Below are 22,164 nucleotides of genomic sequence, written 5' to 3' on the forward strand. Positions count from 1 at the left end.
TCGAGTGTAGTTTCTAGAAGGGGTTACAAGGGAGTCTAGACTGTGACAAGTGTAGTTTCTAGAAGGGGTTACAAAGGAGTCTAGACTGTGTCGAGTGTAGTTTTTAGAAGGGGTTACAAGGGAGTCTTGACTGTGACAAGTAGTTTCTAGAAGGGGTTGCAAGGGAGTCTAGACTGTGTCGAGTGTAGTTTCTAGAAGGGGTTGCAAGGGAGTCTAGACTGTCGAGTGTAGTTTCTAGAAGGGGTTACAAGGGAGTCTTGACTGTGACAAGTGTAGTTTCTAGAAGGGGTTGCAAGGGAGTCTAGACTGTCGAGTGTAGTTTCTAGAAGGGGTTACAAGGGAGTCTAGACTGTGACAAGTGTAGTTTCTAGAAGGGGTTACAAAGGAGTCTAGACTGTGTCGAGTGTAGTTTCTAGAAGGGGTTACAAGGGAGTCTTCACTGTGACAAGTAGTTTCTAGAAGGGGTTGCAAGGGAGTCTAGACTGTGTCGAGTGTAGTTTCTAGAAGCGGTTACAAGGGAGTCTTGACTGTGACAAGTGCAGTTTCTAGATGGGGTTACAAGGGAGTCTTGACTGTGACAAGTGTAGTTTCTAGAAGGGGTTACAAGGGAGTCTTGACTGTGACAATTGTAGTTTCTAGAAGGGGTTACAAGGGAGTCTAAACTGTGTCGAGTGTAGTTTTCTAGAAGATTTACAAGGTAGTCTAGACTGTGACAAGTGTAGTTTCTAGAAGGGGTTTCAAGGGAGTCTAGATTGTGTCGAGTGTAGTTTCTAGAAGCGGTTACAAGGGAGTCTTGACTGTGACAAGTATAGTTTCTAGAAGGTGATACAAGGGAGTCTACACTGTGGGGAGCGTTGATTGCATATGGAGTTGTAGGGGAGTCTACATTCTGGTGAGTGTAGTTTGCAGGGACGTCTAGGTTGTGTTGAGCGTAATTTCCAAAAAGGAGTTGTATGGGAGTCTATACTCTACCGAGCGTAGTTTCCAGAAAGGGGTTGTAGGGGAGTATAAACTCTGCCGATCTTAGTTTCTAGAAAGGATTGTAGGGGAGTCTATACTCTGACGAGCGTAGTTTCCAGAAAGGGGTTGTAGGGGAGTATAAACTCTGCCGATCTTAGTTTCTAGAAAGGGTTGTATGGGAGTCTATACTCTACTGAGCGTAGTTTCCAGAAAGAGGTTGTAGGGGAGTATAAACTCTGCCGATCTTAGTTTCTAGAAAGGGTTGTATGGGAGTCTGTACTCTACCGAGCGTAGTTTCCAGAAAGGGGTTGTAGGGGAGTATAAACTCTGCCGATCTTAGTTTCTAGAAAGGGTTGTAGGGAGTCTATACTCTGACGAGCGTAGTTTCCAGAAAGGGGTTGTAGGGGAGTATAAACTCTGCCGATCTTAGTTTCTAGAAAGGGTTGTAGGGAGTCTATACTCTGACGAGCGTAGTTTCCAGAAAGGGGTTGTAGGGGAGTATAAACTCTGCCGAGCGTAGTTTCTAGAAAGGGTTGTGGGGGAGTCTATACTCTGACGAGCGTAGTTTCTAGAAGGGGTTGTAGGCGAGTCTATTCAATGTCAAGCGTAGTTTCTACGAGGGATTGGAGGGGGGTCTATAGTCTGGCAATCGTAGTTTCTAGAAGGGGTTGCAGGGAGGTCTAGATCATGGCGAGAGACGTTTCTAGGGGATGGCCAAGTCATGCTAACAATATTTCGTCCCATCATCCTACAATTCTTTTTTTTAAAAATAATTTCAGTTTGATTTGACGTAAGAAGAAAAATAAAAGTGTTTTGGAAATAACAACAATTTTTTTTAACTATTTTTGTGTGCAATTTAGAAAACAGTCGAAACAGAAATAAATAACTTGTAGTAAAGTCCATAGTATGAAAAAAAGGCTTTCCCTGTGTAATCGACTATAGGTAAATATAAAGTTTTACAAAATGAAAATTCGCTTGAGCAGGTGGAAGGTGGGGTGGGGGGGGAGGGGGGGGGAGGGGGAGAGTGCCTCTTGGAATGTTTTTCTCTAGGTATGGTCTGGTGCTTACAAATACACTGATTTACCTACCAATCAACGTGTTGTAGTATATTTTGTCAAGTGATTTGCCATTAGAAGTCATTTCAGTCCGTTCTTCATAATAAAGACTCTCAAAATGTAAACCTGTGATTGGCTGAAATATGGACGGACGGACAGTGTTCAATTGCCGTCTAGTGCTTAGTAGACAGTAATTATTATGCCAATATTGTATATTTAAAACAAACGTAATGTGTACTTTTCTTTCACGTATAAAAACATCAAATGTAGGCTGAATTGATTCCCTGTCATTCGTAATATTCGTCAAGTCGGAGATAACAACTCGAAAAATCTACGAAAGAGAACATAATAACTCGATTTAAACGTTTCACTATCGCTTAATTTCCACGGAAGAATAATATTACTTGTAGGGTAATAGAAGAATATCAGTTCGGTGCTACTTCTAGATGGTTACTATAGTGATCCAGTTTGTTTTACCTATTTGTCGATATCTGCGACCACGTCGATGGTAACACAGTTTGACAGAAAGTCCCTTGGGCGTCGTAGGTTTTAGGACTGATATTATATAAACTAAAAACAAACCCTTCGCTGTTGTCCGAGTAGCTAGGACAGGGCCAACGGAGAGAGGGGGTGGATGCTGTGGGTTTAGGGGAGGGGTTGTTTAATAAAATATGCTTGGAATTTGTCAAGTGGGTTTTTGTAAACTTTTATTCACGATGCATGACCTAAAACTTGTCGGGGGTATACATGAAAGCTACAAGTTCCGAGGCATCAGTGTATGAAACAGGGGAGGGGGGGGGGGGGGGTCAACTGTCCCAGAGGTGGAGCAAATCCTCGAATTAGGACAAAACAAATAGAGATATTCAAGCAGAATGTCATTTCCATGATGTATTTTCATAATTCTACCAACAATATTAACTGTAACTGTGAAAATGCCTGAAGTGATTCGTTTGCAGCCCTTTATAGCTGTTTGGCAGCAATGGTAATATGAATAAAATAATGTTGTTATCGAGATTCGGGCATTTTCTTTTAATTCAGTCAAAACTAGAAAAATGGGAGTCCGTACGCGCGTGTTCAGGACGCCGAGTGCTCGCGAACAATTCGACTGACTCCATTGACTTCTACCTCAGCACATTCATGTATCGATCGGTCTAGGATCTACCCTTGTTGGCGGGCCCATTGGGCTATTTCCCGTTCTAGCTAGTGCACCATCAATCGTATATCAAAGGCCGTGCTTTATGATATTCTGTCTGTACGAACTAATAGAAAAATGTATCGAGTTTCCTCTCTAAGTCTCTCAAAATTACCAAATGTTTCACACCCAATAGCCGATAATTAATAATTAAATCTGCTTTAGTGGTGTCGTTAAACAAAACAAACAAAATATAGTCTTGTAGAGGAAACTCGCTAGTACCAAGGGATCTTATATATGCACCATCCCACAGACAGGATAGCACATACCACGGCCTTTGATATACCTGTCGTGGTCGCACAAATACTGCATCCCCGCTCGCAGTTTGTTCATGTCTATGAGGAGGTTCAACAGCTTCTCCTGGGTCGGGTGTTTCTTACAGTCCGCAATGGGCTACATCCCTCCCCTTACTGTCAAACTGTGTTACCATCGACGTGGTCGCACAAATACTGCATCCCCGCTCGCAGTTTGTTCATGTCTATGAGGAGGTTCAACAGCTTCTCCTGGGTCGGGTGTTTCTTACAGTCCGCAATGGGCTACATCCCTCCCCTTACTGTCAAACTGTGTTACCATCGACGTGGTCGCACAAATACTGCATCCCCGCTCGCAGTTTGTTCATGTCTATGAGGAGGTTCAACAGCTTCTCCTGGGTCGGGTGTTTCTTACAGTCCGCGATGGGCAACATCCCTCCACTTACTGTCAAACTGTGTTACCATCCACGTGGTCGCACATATACTGCATCCCCGCTCGCAGTTTGTTCATGTCTATGGGGAGATTCAACAGCTTCTCCTGGGTCGGGTGTTTCTTACAGTCCGCGATGGGCGCCTCCATGCAGTCCGCCATGGCGTTGAGTGAAGAACTGAAACGGTCATAAGTTACAGTTAGAGTAAAGGTAAAGTCGTCCACCACTTACCATCGTGAATTACAGTTAGTGTAAACTTAAAGTCGTCCACCACTTACCATCGTGAATTACAGTTAGTGTAAACTTAAAGTCGTCAGCCACTTAACGATCGTGAATTACAGTTAGTGTAAACGTAAAGTCGTCCACCACCTACCATCATGAATTACAGTTAGTGTAAACTTAAAGTCGTCCACCACCTACCATCATGAAGTACAGTTAGTGTAAACTTAAAGTCGTCCACCACTTACCATCGTGAATTACAGTTAGAGTAAACGTAAAGTCGTCCACCACTTACCATCGCGAATTACAGTTAGAGTAAACGTAAAGTCGTCCACCACTTACCATCGCGAATTACAGTTAGAGTAAACGTAAAGTCGTCCACCACTTACCATCGCGAATTACAGTTAGAGTAAACGTAAAGTCGTCCACCACTTACCATCGCGAATTACAGTTAGAGTAAACGTAAAGTCGTCCACCACTTACCATCAGGAATTACAGTTAGTGTAAACGTAAAGTCGTCCACCACTTACCATCGCGAATTACAGTTAGAGTAAACGTAAAGTCGTCCACCACTTACCATCGCGAATTACAGTTAGAGTAAACGTAAAGTCGTCCACCACTTACCATCGCGAATTACAGTTAGAGTAAACGTAAAGTCGTCCACCACTTACCATCATGAATTACAGTTAGAGTAAATGTAAAGTCGTCCACCACTTACCATCATGAATTACAGTTAGAGTAAACGTAAAGTCGTCCACCACTTACCTTCATGAATTACAGTTAGTGTAAACGTAAAGTCGTCCACCACTTACCATCATGAATTACAGTTAGTGTAAACGTAAAGTCGTCAGCCACTTAACGGTCATAAGTTACAGTTAGAGTAAACGTAATGTCGTCCACCACTTACAATCATGAATTACAGTTAGAGTAAACGTAAAGTCGTCCACCACTTAACGGTCATAAGTTACAGTTAGAGTAAACGTAAAGTCGTCCACCACTTAACGGTCATAAATTACAGTTAGAGTAAACGTAAAGTCGTCCACCACTTACAATCATGAATTACAGTTAGTGTAAACTTAAAGTCGTCAGCCACTTAACGGTCATAAGTTACAGTTAGAGTAAACGTAAAGTCGTCCACCACTTACAATCATGAATTACAGTTAGTGTAAACTTAAAGTCGTCAGCCGCTTAACGGTCATAAGTTACAGTTAGAGTAAACGTAAAGTCGTCCACCACTTACAATCATGAAGTACAGTTAGTGTAAACTTAAAGTCGTCAGCCACTTAACGATCGCGAATTACAGTTAGAGTAAACGTAAAGTCGTCCACCACTTACCATCATGAATTACAGTTAGTGTAAACGTAAAGTCGTCCACCACTTACCATCATGAATTACAGTTAGAGTAAACGTAAAGTCGTCCACCACTTACCATCGCGAATTACAGTTAGAGTAAACTTAAAGTCGTCCACCACTTACCTTCATGAATTACAGTTAGTGTAAACGTAAAGTCGTCAGCCACTTACCTTCATGAATTACAGTTAGAGTAAACGTAAAGTCGTCCACCACTTACCTTCATGAATTACAGTTAGTGTAAACGTAAAGTCGTCAGCCACTTAACGGTCATAAGTTACAGTTAGAGTAAACGTAAAGTCGTCCACCACTTAACGGTCATAAGTTACAGTTAGAGTAAACGTAAAGTCGTCAGCCACTTAACGGTCATAAGTTACAGTTAGAGTAAACGTAAAGTCGTCAGCCACTTAACGGTCATAAGTTACAGTTAGAGTAAACGTAAAGTCGTCCACCACTTACAATCATGAATTACAGTTAGTGTAAACTTAAAGTCGTCAGCCACTTAACGGTCATAAGTTACAGTTAGAGTAAACGTAAAGTCGTCAGCCACTTAACGGTCATAAGTTACAGTTAGAGTAAACGTAAAATCGTCCACCACTTACAATCATGAATTACAGTTAGTGTAAACTTAAAGTCGTCAGCCACTTAACGGTCATAAGTTACAGTTAGAGTAAACGTAAAGTCGTCCACCACTTTCATGAATTACAGTTAGTGTAAACTTAAAGTCGTCAGCCGCTTACAATCATGAATTACAGTTAGTGTAAACGTAAAGTCGTCCACCACTTACAATCATGAATTACAGTTAGTGTAAACTTAAAGTCGTCAGCCACTTAACGGTCATAAGTTACAGTTAGAGTAAACGTAAAGTCGTCCACCACTTACAATCATGAATTACAGTTAGTGTAAACTTAAAGTCGTCAGCCGCTTAACGGTCATAAGTTACAGTTAGAGTAAACGTAAAGTCGTCCACCACTTACAATCATGAAGTACAGTTAGTGTAAACTTAAAGTCGTCAGCCACTTAACTATCGCGAATTACAGTTAGAGTAAACGTAAAGTCGTCAGCCACTTACCTTCATGAATTACAGTTAGTGTAAACTTAAAGTCGTCCACCACTTACCATCATGAATTACAGTTAGAGTAAACGTAAAGTCGTCCACCACTTACCATCATGAATTACAGTTAGTGTAAACGTAAAGTCGTCCACCACTTACAATCATGAATTACAGTTAGAGTAAACTTAAAGTCGTCCACCACTTAACGGTCATAAGTTACAGTTAGAGTAAACGTAAAGTCGACAGCCATTTACAATCATGAATTACAGTTAGAGTAAACGTAAAGTCGTCCACCACTTAACGGTCATAAGTTACAGTTAGAGTAAACGTAAAGTCGTCAGCCACTTAACGGTCATAAGTTACAGTTAGAGTAAACGTAAAGTCGTCCACCACTTACAATCATGAATTACAGTTAGTGTAAACTTAAAGTCGTCAGCCACTTAACGGTCATAAGTTACAGTTAGAGTAAACGTAAAGTCGTCCACCACTTACAATCATGAATTACAGTTAGTGTAAACTTAAAGTCGTCAGCCGCTTAACGGTCATAAGTTACAGTTAGAGTAAACGTAAAGTCGTCCACCACTTACAATCATGAAGTACAGTTAGTGTAAACTTAAAGTCGTCAGCCACTTAACGATCGCGAATTACAGTTAGAGTAAACGTAAAGTCGTCAGCCACTTACCTTCATGAATTACAGTTAGTGTAAACTTAAAGTCGTCCACCACTTACCATCGTGAATTACAGTTAGAGTAAACGTAAAGTCGTCCACCACTTACCATCATGAATTACAGTTAGTGTAAACGTAAAGTCGTCCACCACTTGCCATCGTGAATTACAGTTAGAGTAAACGTAAAGTCGTCCACCACTTACAATCATGAATTACAGTTAGTGTAAACGTAAAGTCGTCCACCACTTACCATCATGAATTACAGTTAGAGTAAACGTAAAGTCGTCCACCACTTACCATCGCGAATTACAGTTAGAGTAAACGTAAAGTCGTCCACCACTTACCATCATGAATTACAGTTAGTGTAAACGTAAAGTCGTCAGCCACTTAACGGTCATAAGTTACAGTTAGAGTAAACGTAAAGTCGTCCACCACTTAACGGTCATAAGTTACAGTTAGAGTAAACGTAAAGTCGTCAGCCACTTAACGGTCATAAGTTACAGTTAGAGTAAACGTAAAGTCGTCAGCCACTTAACGGTCATAAGTTACAGTTAGAGTAAACGTAAAGTCGTCCACCACTTACAATCATGAATTACAGTTAGTGTAAACTTAAAGTCGTCAGCCACTTAACGGTCATAAGTTACAGTTAGAGTAAACGTAAAGTCGTCAGCCACTTAACGGTCATAAGTTACAGTTAGAGTAAACGTAAAGTCGTCCACCACTTACAATCATGAATTACAGTTAGTGTAAACTTAAAGTCGTCAGCCACTTAACGGTCATAAGTTACAGTTAGAGTAAACGTAAAGTCGTCCACCACTTACAATCATGAATTACAGTTAGTGTAAACTTAAAGTCGTCAGCCGCTTACAATCATGAATTACAGTTAGTGTAAACGTAAAGTCGTCCACCACTTACAATCATGAATTACAGTTAGTGTAAACTTAAAGTCGTCAGCCACTTAACGGTCATAAGTTACAGTTAGAGTAAACGTAAAGTCGTCCACCACTTACAATCATGAATTACAGTTAGTGTAAACTTAAAGTCGTCAGCCGCTTAACGGTCATAAGTTACAGTTAGAGTAAACGTAAAGTCGTCCACCACTTACAATCATGAAGTACAGTTAGTGTAAACTTAAAGTCGTCAGCCACTTAACGATCGCGAATTACAGTTAGAGTAAACGTAAAGTCGTCAGCCACTTACCTTCATGAATTACAGTTAGTGTAAACTTAAAGTCGTCCACCACTTACCATCATGAATTACAGTTAGAGTAAACGTAAAGTCGTCCACCACTTACCATCATGAATTACAGTTAGTGTAAACGTAAAGTCGTCCACCACTTGCCATCGTGAATTACAGTTAGAGTAAACGTAAAGTCGTCCACCACTTACCATCATGAATTACAGTTAGTGTAAACGTAAAGTCGTCCACCACTTGCCATCGTGAATTACAGTTAGAGTAAACGTAAAGTCGTCCACCACTTACCATCATGAATTACAGTTAGTGTAAACGTAAAGTCGTCCACCACTTGCCATCGTGAATTACAGTTAGAGTAAACGTAAAGTCGTCCACCACTTGCCATCGTGAATTACAGTTAGTGTAAACGTAAAGTCGTCCACCACTTAACGGTCATAAGTTACAGTTAGAGTAAACGTAAAGTCGTCAGCCACTTAACGGTCATAAGTTACAGTTAGAGTAAACGTAAAGTCGTCCACCACTTACAATCATGAATTACAGTTAGTGTAAACTTAAAGTCGTCAGCCACTTAACGGTCATAAGTTACAGTTAGAGTAAACGTAAAGTCGTCCACCACTTAACGGTCATAAGTTACAGTTAGAGTAAACGTAAAGTCGTCAGCCACTTAACGGTCATAAGTTACAGTTAGAGTAAACGTAAAGTCGTCAGCCACTTAACGGTCATAAGTTACAGTTAGAGTAAACGTAAAGTCGTCCACCACTTACAATCATGAATTACAGTTAGTGTAAACTTAAAGTCGTCAGCCACTTACAATCATGAATTACAGTTAGTGTAAACTTAAAGTCGTCAGCCACTTAACGGTCATAAGTTACAGTTAGAGTAAACGTAAAGTCGTCAGCCACTTAACGGTCATAAGTTACAGTTACAGTAAACGTAAAGTCGTCCACCACTTACAATCATGAATTACAGTTAGTGTAAACTTAAAGTCGTCAGCCACTTAACGATCGCGAATTACAGTTAGAGTAAACGTAAAGTCGTCAGCCACTTACCTTCATGAATTACAGTTAGTGTAAACTTAAAGTCGTCCACCACTTACCATCGCGAATTACAGTTAGAGTAAACTTAAAGTCGTCCACCACTTACCATCGCGAATTACAGTTAGAGTAAACGTAAAGTCGTCCACCACTTACCATCATGAATTACAGTTAGAGTAAACGTAAAGTCGTCCACCACTTACCATCGCGAATTACAGTTAGAGTAAACGTAAAGTCGTCCACCACTTACCATCATGAATTACAGTTAGAGTAAACGTAAAGTCGTCCACCACTTACCATCATGAATTACAGTTAGAGTAAACGTAAAGTCGTCCACCACTTACCTTCATGAATTACAGTTAGTGTAAACGTAAAGTCGTCAGCCACTTAACGATCGTGAATTACAGTTAGTGTAAACGTAAAGTCGTCCACCACTTACCATCATGAATTACAGTTAGAGTAAACGTAAAGTCGTCCACCACTTACCTTCATGAATTACAGTTAGTGTAAACGTAAAGTCGTCAGCCACTTAACGATCGTGAATTACAGTTAGTGTAAACGTAAAGTCGTCCACCACTTACCATCATGAATTACAGTTAGTGTAAACGTAAAGTCGTCAGCCACTTAACGATCGTGAATTACAGTTAGAGTAAACGTAAAGTCGTCCACCACTTACCATCGTGAATTACAGTTAGAGTAAACGTAAAGTCGTCCACCACTTACCATCATGAATTACAGTTAGTGTAAACTTAAAGTCGTCAGCCACTTAACGGTCATAAGTTACAGTTAGAGTAAACGTAAAGTCGTCCACCACTTACAATCATGAATTACAGTTAGTGTAAACGTAAAGTCGTCCACCACTTACCTTCATGAATTACAGTTAGAGTAAACGTAAAGTCGTCCACCACTTACCATCGAGAATTACAGTTAGAGTAAACTTAAAGTCGTCCACCACTTACCATCGAGAATTACAGTTAGAGTAAACGTAAAGTCGTCCACCACTTACCATCATGAATTACAGTTAGTGTAAACGTAAAGTCGTCAGCCACTTAACGGTCATAAGTTACAGTTAGAGTAAACGTAAAGTCGTCCACCACTTACAATCATGAATTACAGTTAGTGTAAACGTAAAGTCGTCCACCACTTACCTTCATGAATTACAGTTAGAGTAAACGTAAAGTCGTCCACCACTTACCATCATGAATTACAGTTAGAGTAAACGTAAAGTCGTCCACCACTTACCATCGAGAATTACAGTTAGAGTAAACGTAAAGTCGTCCACCACTTACCATCGTGAATTACAGTTAGTGTAAACGTAAAGTCGTCCACCACTTACAATCGTGAATTACAGTTAGAGTAAACGTAAAGTCGTCCACCACTTACCATCGTGAATTACAGTTAGAGTAAACCCTCGTATTTTTGTTATCATTATTTTTTTAATGTGGTTCAAAATTATGCGGGTTTAAACCTTAAATTATATATAAACTGTATGAATGTGCTTTGGCGTCATTTTGAACTCGATTCATCATGGAGTTCACATCTTGTCCCGAATGTGAGAGGACATTTACCAGATGGGATAATATGCAAAGACACAGGAAACAGTTACATCAGCTTCTCCCCCTCCTCCGCTTCATATAACCACTCAGTTCAGCAGTTATCAGATGAAGAACCATTTTACATTACTATACCTTCCTATGCTGTATTAGTGGGCCCGAGTGGGTGTGGCAAGACTATGTTTATGTACAATATACTTCAGAAAGGACTTGTCGAGCCAACACCTAACAACATAATACGGTGTTACACCGAGTGACAGCCCATTTACGACACTATCCTTGAATCCATGTCCCAAATTTAGTTTGCGAGAGGAATCCCCCACAATCTACACAATGATAACTACTCCGATACACGCAACAACAATGTCATAATTTTTATGATCATATGGCCGAGGCCAAGAACGATAAGCGAATTTCTCAGCTAGTTACTCGTACTTCGCATTACAAGAATGTAATTAATTTCCTGTTGTTACAAATCCTGTTTCCAAGAGGCAGAGTCATGTGACATTGCTTCCAACTCTCATTGTACGACTTTGTTTAATTCACCCGTTGACAGACACCAAGTGAAGTTGTTACCGAGACGAAAGAAAGAAATGTTTTATTTAACGACGCACTCAACACATTTTATTTACGGTTATATGGCGTCAGACATATGGTTAAGGACCACAGATTTTGAGAGGAAACCCGCTGTCGCCACTACATGGGCTACTCTTTCCGATTAGCAGACAGGGATCTTTTATTTGCGCTTCACACAGGCAGGATAGCACAAACCATGGCCTTTGTTGAACCAGTTATGGATCACTGGTCAGTGCAAGTGGTTTACACCTACCCACTGAGCCTTGCGGAGCACTCACTCAGGGTTTGGAGTCGGTATCTGGATTAAAAATCCCATGCCTCGACTGGGATCCGAACCCAGTACCCTACCAGCCTGTAGACCGATGGCCTAACCACGACGCCACCGAGGCCGGTTTTGCGAGACTTTACCCCAATAACAGTGATCGTTTTAGGCCAATTTATGAGAATGATGTCCAGAGTTCATACGTATGTTGACAAATGTATTTAATTTATTTTTGTTTTGAATTCATAGGAATCCGAGCCAAGACTCAATGGAAAATGTAACTATTTTAAATAAAACTTTTATAAAACAAAGTTCAGATGGTGCAGTCAACGTTAACAATATTGACACATATTGTATATGACAATATAAAATAAAATAAAACTATATTTAAACCGCCCCATTTGGAAACAATAGACAAAAAATTGATGAAAGCACAGCATGCATTTGATTATTATACATATACAATTCAAGAGCTGGGAACGCGTAGCATTTAATTTATTATGAACTGTTAGAAAACCTGAGAATTCGACGGCTGAGAATCTGAGTTATGGGACGATATATTTGAGACGAGCGGAACTTTTCATTCGGCATGAACAGCTATTATTTCTGTTATTTCTGACACATTGTACCATGACCTAGAGGTCAAATGAGCGATTGTGTAATGTAGCTTTGCGTGTGGTGTCACATGAGTGACGTCAAAAGTCACATCCTGCTACTTTACGGATATGACTTTGCTTTATCCGTCATCATATTCTGTCAATAGACACGGTGGTTGCAGAATAAATAAATGTTGGGTGGTTCACATTATATCAGCTTATAGTAATAGCACATCATCTCGAAATACTTACACGATTTTAACAGACACACTGCAGTATATTAACACGACTACAAATGTCGGATATGTTACACAGTGTATATACAATATTCTTACACACACATGGTTGTTAATACATGCACGTGTGTTATCAATTTCGGATATGCGAGGCTGTTCCTAAGTGATGGCCAGGTCGCCAATACTATACAACCAATGACAAACTACACGATGGAAATTGATTAGACTGTGACATATAGTTAACCTGACATTCATCAGTCTGTGACGCGTAAGTCAGCTAAAGGTGCAAAGGGTTGTAAATAGAGGATATTATATGAGTGTCCATGACAGACGATGTTTACGACACGAGTGTCTAAATTATCATATTTCCCGAGCGAGAGACACGAATGTAATATTCTGTTTATTTGCTAAATGAATATTCCAGTCATTGTTTACAAATTAACGTTTCCTAACGGCGGAGTAATGTTTGTTCATTGATGTATTGAAAACCAAATCACAACCTGTTCTAAAGTTACGTGATATTTACACGCCCATAAGTAAAGAGTACACATGTATCAACAGCTGTAAAGTGTAAAGCATGTGTATACTAAAAAGTAAACAAATACACAGTAATTGAAATAATTAGTTTTGAATTTGAATGACATCAGTATTCCAATGACGTCACTTTGCATCTCCTAACAATAACTATAAATTGGGTACATGACGTTTCCGTTTTAAGAATGCTGGAAAAATTCCATTGCAAAGTTGCTATTGAATTTTTGTTTGTTTGAACATTATTAACGCACCTGAATGTGTTTGAAGAAAATCTTGTGATTAAAACATTGTACCGTTTACTAAATATGGCTTTCAAGTGAAATTACGGTAAGATATGCTACATTTATTATGTTACATTGTACGAAGCCAAAACAAGGGTGCGAAAAGTGACTCGTCGACCTTAGTATAGATTTCTAACAGTTGTGAACGTTATATTCATAATTAAGTGTTTGATGTGTCACAACTACATCGTAATATAATACAAGTTATCATAAATAATCAATTAATGTTTTATTAAATTAATTAAAAACACGTATTTGTCATTACGGCATGTGATCAGCTTACACTCGAAATAAAAATGTATTAATGAAGAAAGTAGTATCTGTGGAATGTCGTGTCGGCCAATCAGAAAGAAATGGTACGTGCGTTAACTTATAATGTTTTCCTCCTGAACAAACTAGATTTGAATCATCAACTAAAATAAAACAAGCAAAGCGATCATCAAACATTTAAAGTATGATAATGCACAGGATCGCATATTAAAACAACATTAATTTTTCGCATATGATATGACGTGCATAATGTATATTGTAAAATCAATACAAGTGAGCCTATAGTGTCTACGGATGGGCTGTAAAAAATACAATAAATTTAAATATTTCTTCCAGTTTAGACATCAGTATCTCTGTTTTAAAGTAATGTTATAATGATGAAAGGAAAAAAAAGAAGTAAAGTTTGTTTTATTTAACGATGTGTAGAGCACATTGATTTTTTATCTTGTCATCGGCTATTGGACGTCAAACATATGGTCATTCTGACACTGTTTTTTTGTTTTGTTTAGAGGAAACCTGCTGTCGCCATATAGACTACTCTTTTACGACAGACAGCAAGGAATCTTTTATTTGCGCTTCCCACAGGCAGGATAGCACAAACCATGACCTTTGTTGAACCAGTTATGGATCACTGGTCGATGCAAATGGTTTACACCTACCGATTGAGACTTGCAGAGCACTCACTCAGGGTTTGTAGTCGGTATTTGGATTAAAAGCCCCATACCTCGACTTGGATCCGAACCCAGTACCTACCAGTCTGGAGACCGATGTCTTAACCACTGCGCCAACGAGGCCGCTTGTTATAAGGATGAAGACGATGAGGATGATAATATAAATGATAGTGATGATGATGGCGACGATGATGATTATATTAATGACAGTGATGATGATGGCGACGATGATGATAATATTAATGACAGTGATGGCGACGATGATGATAATATTAATGACAGTGATGACGACGATGATGATAATACTAATGATAGTGATGATGATGGCGACGATGATGATAATATTAATGACAGTGATGATGCTGGCGACGATGATGATAATATTAATGACAGTGATGATGATGGCGACGACGATGATGATTATATTAAGGACAGTGATGATGATGGCGACGATGATGATAATATTAATGACAGTGATGATGATGGCGACGATGATGATAATATTAATGACAGTGATGATGATGGCGACGACGATGATGATTATATTAAGGACAGTGATGATGATGGCGACGATGATGATAATATTAATGACAGTGATAATGATGGCGACGATGATGATTATATTAATGATAGTGATGATGATGGCGACGATGATGATTATATTAATGATAGTGATAATGATGGCGACGATGATAATATTAATGACAGTGATAATGATGGTGACGATGATTATATTAATGACAGTGATGATGATGGCGACGACGATGATGATTATATTAAGGACAGTGATGATGATGGCGACGATGATGATAATATTAATGACAGTGATAATGATGGCGACGATGATGATTATATTAATGATAGTGATGATGATGGCGACGATGATGATTATATTAATGATAGTGATAATGATGGCGACGATGATAATATTAATGACAGTGATAATGATGGTGACGATGATTATATTAATGATAGTGATGCTGATGGCGACGATGATGATAATATTAATGACAGTGATGCTGATGGCGATGATGATGATAATATTAATGACAGTGATAATGATGGCGACGATGATGATTACATTAATGATAGTGATGATGATTATCATGATGACGGGAGTCGTAATCGCATTAGTAATTATTGTTGTTATTGTTATTATTATTATTTCTGTTGTCCTTATTGCTATTATTATTGTTGTTATCGGTATTATTGCTGTGTTGCTGTTGCTGTTTTTATTACCACAGATGCTATATTTATATATTATTCAGATGATATTGTTGTTGTTGTTGGTGGTGTCGTTGTTAAAACAATTTAGAAAACATAACACAAATTGTGCATACCACAGCCGTGGAAATGTAACACACATGTAGGAGTTAAATCATGAATATAACACAGTCAGTCTTACAAACCCTTTTCGTTTTCCGTGTTGCACTTTCCCAGTTTCCGGAGAATAGATATATTGATTTGAAAACCTGACTCAACCTGTGGATTGTTTGTTCAAGTTATAGAAATGACATTGCTTTTAATATTGTGCATATCTAAGCTTTATTGTTATATCGTAAAATGAAGGTTTGTTGGTGACAACGGTCGCTATGAAGATAAAATGTCCGATGCCATGATATTTCTAGAACATATTTAACAATCATGAAATAATGAATGAATGAATGAATGTTTAACGACACCCCAGCACGAAAAATACATCGGCTATTGGGTGTCTCACTATGGTAAATGCAAAACAAAGTTGATGATCAACATGAATATAAAAATTCAAGAGTCAAATAAAAACACAGTGTAAAGAACTGTGCAAAAAATACAAATATCACAGATATATAAAATTAAAAGTTAGAATAAAAGTCAGTATCACGTCAAAAATGTAAAACTAATTCTTTGTCCAAAGATATATTTTCGAGTTACTGTTAAATGCTTACACTCCACGAACATGTGTCGCACAGTCAGATGACACTGACAGTGCTCACACTGAGGTGGAGGATCTTTCTTCAAGATAAATGAATGGGTCAAGTAAGTATGACCGATGCGGGCACGGCACAAGACTACCTCATCATTCCTGCACTGTCTATAGGAGGACTGCCACTCTCCCAAGACTGGCTTGATAGCATGAAGCTTGTTCGCAACCACACCGTCCCAATTATATTGCCAAGTCGAAAAGATAAATTTGTTAATACTACATTTAAAATCAGTATACGGTACACCAACCCTGGCATGAGGCAAATTCAAAGCAGACTTGGCAGCTGAATCTGCCTCCCATTACCCCTAATACCAACATGGCTGGGCACCCAACAAAATACAACATCTTTATAGGCAGTGGATAAAAAGACACACTTTCGTATCACCATCCCAATTAAGGGATGGTCCAGCTTCATATTTCGTAAAGCTTGGAGACACGAAAGTGAGTCGGTAAAAATAATAAATGTGGATACTATTGAATCGTTGATTTCTTCTAAGGCTTTAATGACTGCCCAAACTTCAGCACTAAAGATTGATGCCGAGTCAGGCAGTCTCATGAAAATAATAGTGTCTGATAGAAAAACTGTAGCACAAGCCACAGAATTCCCATCCCGTGATCCATCTGTATACACAGGAATATAATCACGGTACGTGTCTTGAATTTCCATGAACAATTGTTTATATATCACAGCATCTGTACGATCTTTCTTCAGATGCGCAAGATCAAACACAATTTTAGGTGGTGTAATACACCATGGTGGTAAAACAAAATATCAAGGAGTTTCCAAAATGTCATTTAAATCAATGTTGGAAAGCCACAAAAAGCGCTTAATGTGAAGACCAAATGTACGAATAGCATTTGGTCTTTCATCAAAGAACTTCATATATTTGTTATCAAACATCGCATCATGTGTAGGATGTTGTGGTAAAGAGTTACGCACTCGTAATATTTAAATATTGTCTGTTACCGGAACTCGTTTATATTAGTAGTCTATATTGACGTCCAACAGAAACTATACCAACTATAACAAATGCTTTAAAAACCCTTAATAATTGGGATAATGGAAATGAAATCATAGTTAAATATGTTTCTGCTTATTGTTTTTGGAATGACATTTTGTTCACATCATGCCAATACACCAAACATGAATAGCTGTGGGACATGCACTGGGGGGGGGGGGGGGGGGGGGTCGTTAAATATATATTCTATACTATGCTACTGGAACATGCAACATGTTTTGGTTTTTCTTCAGTAGTCTCTCGGTCTTGGTATGGTTTCTTTTGGACATCCGTATATTTATTACAACACACATTACTGAAAAATGGACACGTGCTAACCCATGGGCCACCCTTATTGTTTTTTGCAATAAAGACATTTATAAAATAGTAATACATGGAATTTTAGTATTGGATACAGTATTTTGTGGGCATGGACCTCGAGGTATAGCTTTATGTTTCACATGAAACAACTGAATGCATTATTTACACTGTTGCCTAAAACATTTTACACCGAGGTACGCTTAGTGACTACTGTAAATAATTCACATTTGTTTAGTGCATTTGGCACTGTTCTTTTGTCATTCTTCGTGATTATCCCCTGCGTGTGCTGTAACCTCACCGTGGTGCAGGGGTGTAACATTCTCTTTGAGAATGGCCAATACAGCACAAATTGAAGTTTGGAGTAAAATTCGGTGTCCGTAAAATTCTGTGATATTTGTATTTGTATTTTTGCACAGTTCTTTACACTGTTTTTTGTTTAAACCTTGAATTTTTATATTGATGTTGGTCATCACTTTATTTATTTGTTTGCATTACCATAGTTTGACACCCAATAGCCGATGTATTTTTTGTGCTGGGGTGTCGTTAAACATTCATTCATTCATTCATTCTTCGTGATTATAGTTAGGTATGTAAACCTTCGGATTACTAAACCTTTGGACTATTGAACCTTCGGGCTATTGGACCTTCGGACCATTGAACCTTTGGACTATATAGCTGTAACCCAACTGAATACCCGAAACCAAATTTAGCATATCTTTTCATAAAATTGTTGATCAATGGACTTTTGAAATTTTCAGATATACTGATAGTATTTTCATTAAAGCGCTGTTTTGCAATAAAGTGCCTCTTTCAACAGAAACAACTTTCTTAACATCTCAAAATCACTGTTTGTGTTTAAAGAACGTGGGGAACAAAATCCCATTCCAACGTTTATTAAAAATATATATATTTTTTTTTTATTGCAAAACGACACGCTACTACATTTTTTCAAAGTGTCGTTTCGCAATAAAAGTGCCAAATTGGAATAAAACATCTTTTAATATTATTTCCTATCCCAAACTACTCTTAATAATAATAATAATAATAATAATGATTGAAAAAGTAAATATACAGACATGGAAGAAGAGAGAGAGAGAGAGAGAGAGAGAGAGAGAGAGAGAGAGAGAGAGAGAGAGAGAGAGAGAGAGAGAGAGAGAGAGACAAGCTAAACGTCGCCGTGTTGAACTATCACACAGTTATAAACTTTAAATAATTAAAAGTTTCGAAAGTAAACCTAAACCAACGTTAAGATCTTTGGGTGAAAAGTTTAGTATTGGAAATTCAGCAGCTGGAGACATGATCAAGAAGTGAGAGGTTTGTAAAGCAGAGTTTGCAAAGGACATTAGCAGAAATAAACGATACGCTGAACTATTTAATGGGGAAGGGAAGATAGTTAAGTAAATGCAAACCCCTGAAAACCGGACACCTCTGAAAACCGGACATTTTACTTGGTCCCATGGATGTCCGGTTTAGAAGGGTTTCACTGTGTATATATATATAGATTATAAAAACTTTAAAAACAATCTCTTCTTAACAGATTAACAAACTATAGACTATTAACTACTCAGTTGCCCCCCCCCCCCCCCCCCCCCCCATAGCTACGGCCCTATAAACAGGATAGCACAAACCACGGCCACCAGTCGTGGTGCACTGTCAGGAGCGAGAAATAGTGTGTGAACTATGTAGATATTTACAAATTGTCATTGAGAGTTAATAATAATCAAATACAATGTCCAGTACCACTGCAGAAAACACTTTGTAAATTAATTTGGTTTATAGTTTCTCCACGGTTCATTCGGTGTAGTCTTAAGATAATAAATTCTCGTCTTGTCTTGCTAAGATCAGGATCGATGCATGACAACCATATGCCATTAAGGTGACCTTAGCGCTAAGATCAGGATCGATGCATGACAACCATATGCCATTAAGGTGACCTTAGCGCTAAGATCAGGATCGATGCATGACAACCATATGCCATTAAGGTGACCTTAGCGCTAAGATCAGGATCGATGAATGACAACCATATGCCCTTAAGGTGACCTTAGCGGTAAGATCTCTTCGTCGAACCCGGGCGGGATGTAGCCCAGTGGTAAAGCGCTCGCTCGATGCGCAGTTGGTCTGGGATCAATACCCATCGGTGGGCCCATTTGGCTATTTCTCGTTCCAGCCAGTGCACCACGACTGATATATCAAAGTCCGTGGTGTGTGCTATCATGTCTGTGGGATGGTGCATATAAAAGATCCCTTGCTGCTAATCGAAAAGAATACCCCATGAAGTGGCGACAGCGGGTTTCCTCTCTTAATATCCGTGTGATCCTTAACCATATGTCTGACGCCATATAACCGTAAATAAAATGTGCTGAGTGCGTCGTTAAATAAAACATTTCTTTCTTTTTTCTTCGTCGAACCCAGATCGAGTACATCAACCCACTGACAAAAACCTACATGCTTTAGTGGTTGCATAGTACCAAAGAAAGAGTTCCGTGTCAAAGTTCGAGGTGCAAAATATTTACGGAGTAAAAGTAGCTGTGGGTGTGATTGGTAGTGATATGTGATATTGATTATTTGTGCAAATACTATTATCCATTGACAATAAATAAATACACTTTTATTTGTTATACAGTTGTTATGCAGTATAAACCAGAGGTTGAAACAAATGCGGGTTTTTTATGTGTAAATTTAATCGTAGAAATATTTTATTAGTCGAAAACATCTTACAATGCAGCAAACTCGGGAATGTCCCTTTAATAAGTTACTTGTGTATAAAATCTTCATACAGATAAGAATAAAATTAATGTTATGCTCAGACCATGCAAATAATGTATGGTAAGCATAAACCAATATTTCTCCCAACCATCAACACAAAAGGAATCTGGTTTTGTCTCTACAACAGGGTGATTTGACGGAACCAGAAATCAAGAAGGTGGATATGAACAGCGAAAGACGTTAAAATGTAGGAGTTGTAAGATCGGGAAGTAACGACCGTATCTTACAATGCAAACACAGTGTTGAATCTCACGTGTTAACCCTCCCCCTCCCCGAGAATCCTAGATCCGCCCTTGGTATATATATTTAACTCTTTGGTATCATTTTTCTCGATTGCGTGATCTTTGCGATACCTATTGTAGTTCACGCCAAACACCATGAATTTGCTTTGTGATTCAATATGTTATTGCTATGCTCCATTTATCATGTGTTATTTGTCCATTATTTATGGATCACACCCTGCCAGTGCGCATACTTCCCTCTCATGCTGTCCCAAAATAACCTTTTTGCCAAATCCAATATTTAAATTAAGTTTTTAATTACATTTCATGCATATGACATATTAAAATATGCCAGTACCCTGGATGGTCTTGTAACTTTAATGTGACAAGACAAGACAAGACTGTATTTACACTCGGGCCGTTACACAACGGCATAGGAGGAATATATACATAAACATTTTGTTATATACACGTGACAAGATGGTTGACAGTAAATACATTAATAACAATACATACACAAACACATATACAAACATATACAATCACGCACAATATATTATGTAATAATACAGATATTTAATACAAATATACGGGTATCCAAGTACTTATAAACGAATAGATTGTTAAACTTATATATGGTGCAGTGGATAATGATAGTATTTTGTTAATTATGTTTGGTTTTGATGGTGTTTGTAGTCACGGGCGTTTGAATTCATTAGTTATTATATTTATGAAATATGATAATTTCTTTAGGGTACTAATTCGTTTATTCTCCATTAGTTCTCTAAATTTATAAGTACTTGGTAGCGTATAATAATATTGGTATAGCAACTGGACTCTTGAATTATGGAAAAAATGGCAAATAAAAAGATAATGGAACTCGTCGCCAATGTCTATTACATTACATAATGTGCAAATTCTATCTTCTATGAGTATATTATTCCAACGTCCAATTTCAACGGGTAGGTGATGGTTAGACGTTCTAAATTTTAAGTGTGCTGTCCACAGTTTTTCTGGTAGTTTATTGATATAGCTTTCGAAAAATAGTTGTTCTTTGTATAATCGGTAAGTGTTGCCTCTCGATGACAGTGATATGTTATTTTTCCATGTTTGTAAATACTGATCGCATTGTCTTTGTTTAATTTGTTGTGAGAGACAATTTACTGATATGAAAGATTGTCTTATCCAAATATCACCCATTCCCAAGGTTTTGCTGCCAGTACCCCCATTATACAACAGCAAACATTTGGAATGTCATCTCCATGTTATAACTTTGGTCAGGTGAACTTAAAGGGACATTCCTGAGTTTGCTGCAATTTTTAACATGTTATTCACTAACAGAGACTTTTCAACGATTGTAATTACATATCGAATATATTTTTCTGCATAAAATATTAGTCTGTATATTAAACGTGTTTCTGATCGTTCTAATATTTGTACTAGGTTAAATTTCATTTTATTTCCAACGAAATTATTTGAAGACAAAATCCAGTTTGAGCTTCTTTT

The sequence above is a fragment of the Gigantopelta aegis genome, chromosome 7 (genome assembly GCF_016097555.1).
Source record: "Gigantopelta aegis isolate Gae_Host chromosome 7, Gae_host_genome, whole genome shotgun sequence".
Classification (NCBI taxonomy): Eukaryota; Metazoa; Mollusca; class Gastropoda; order Neomphalida; family Peltospiridae; genus Gigantopelta; species Gigantopelta aegis.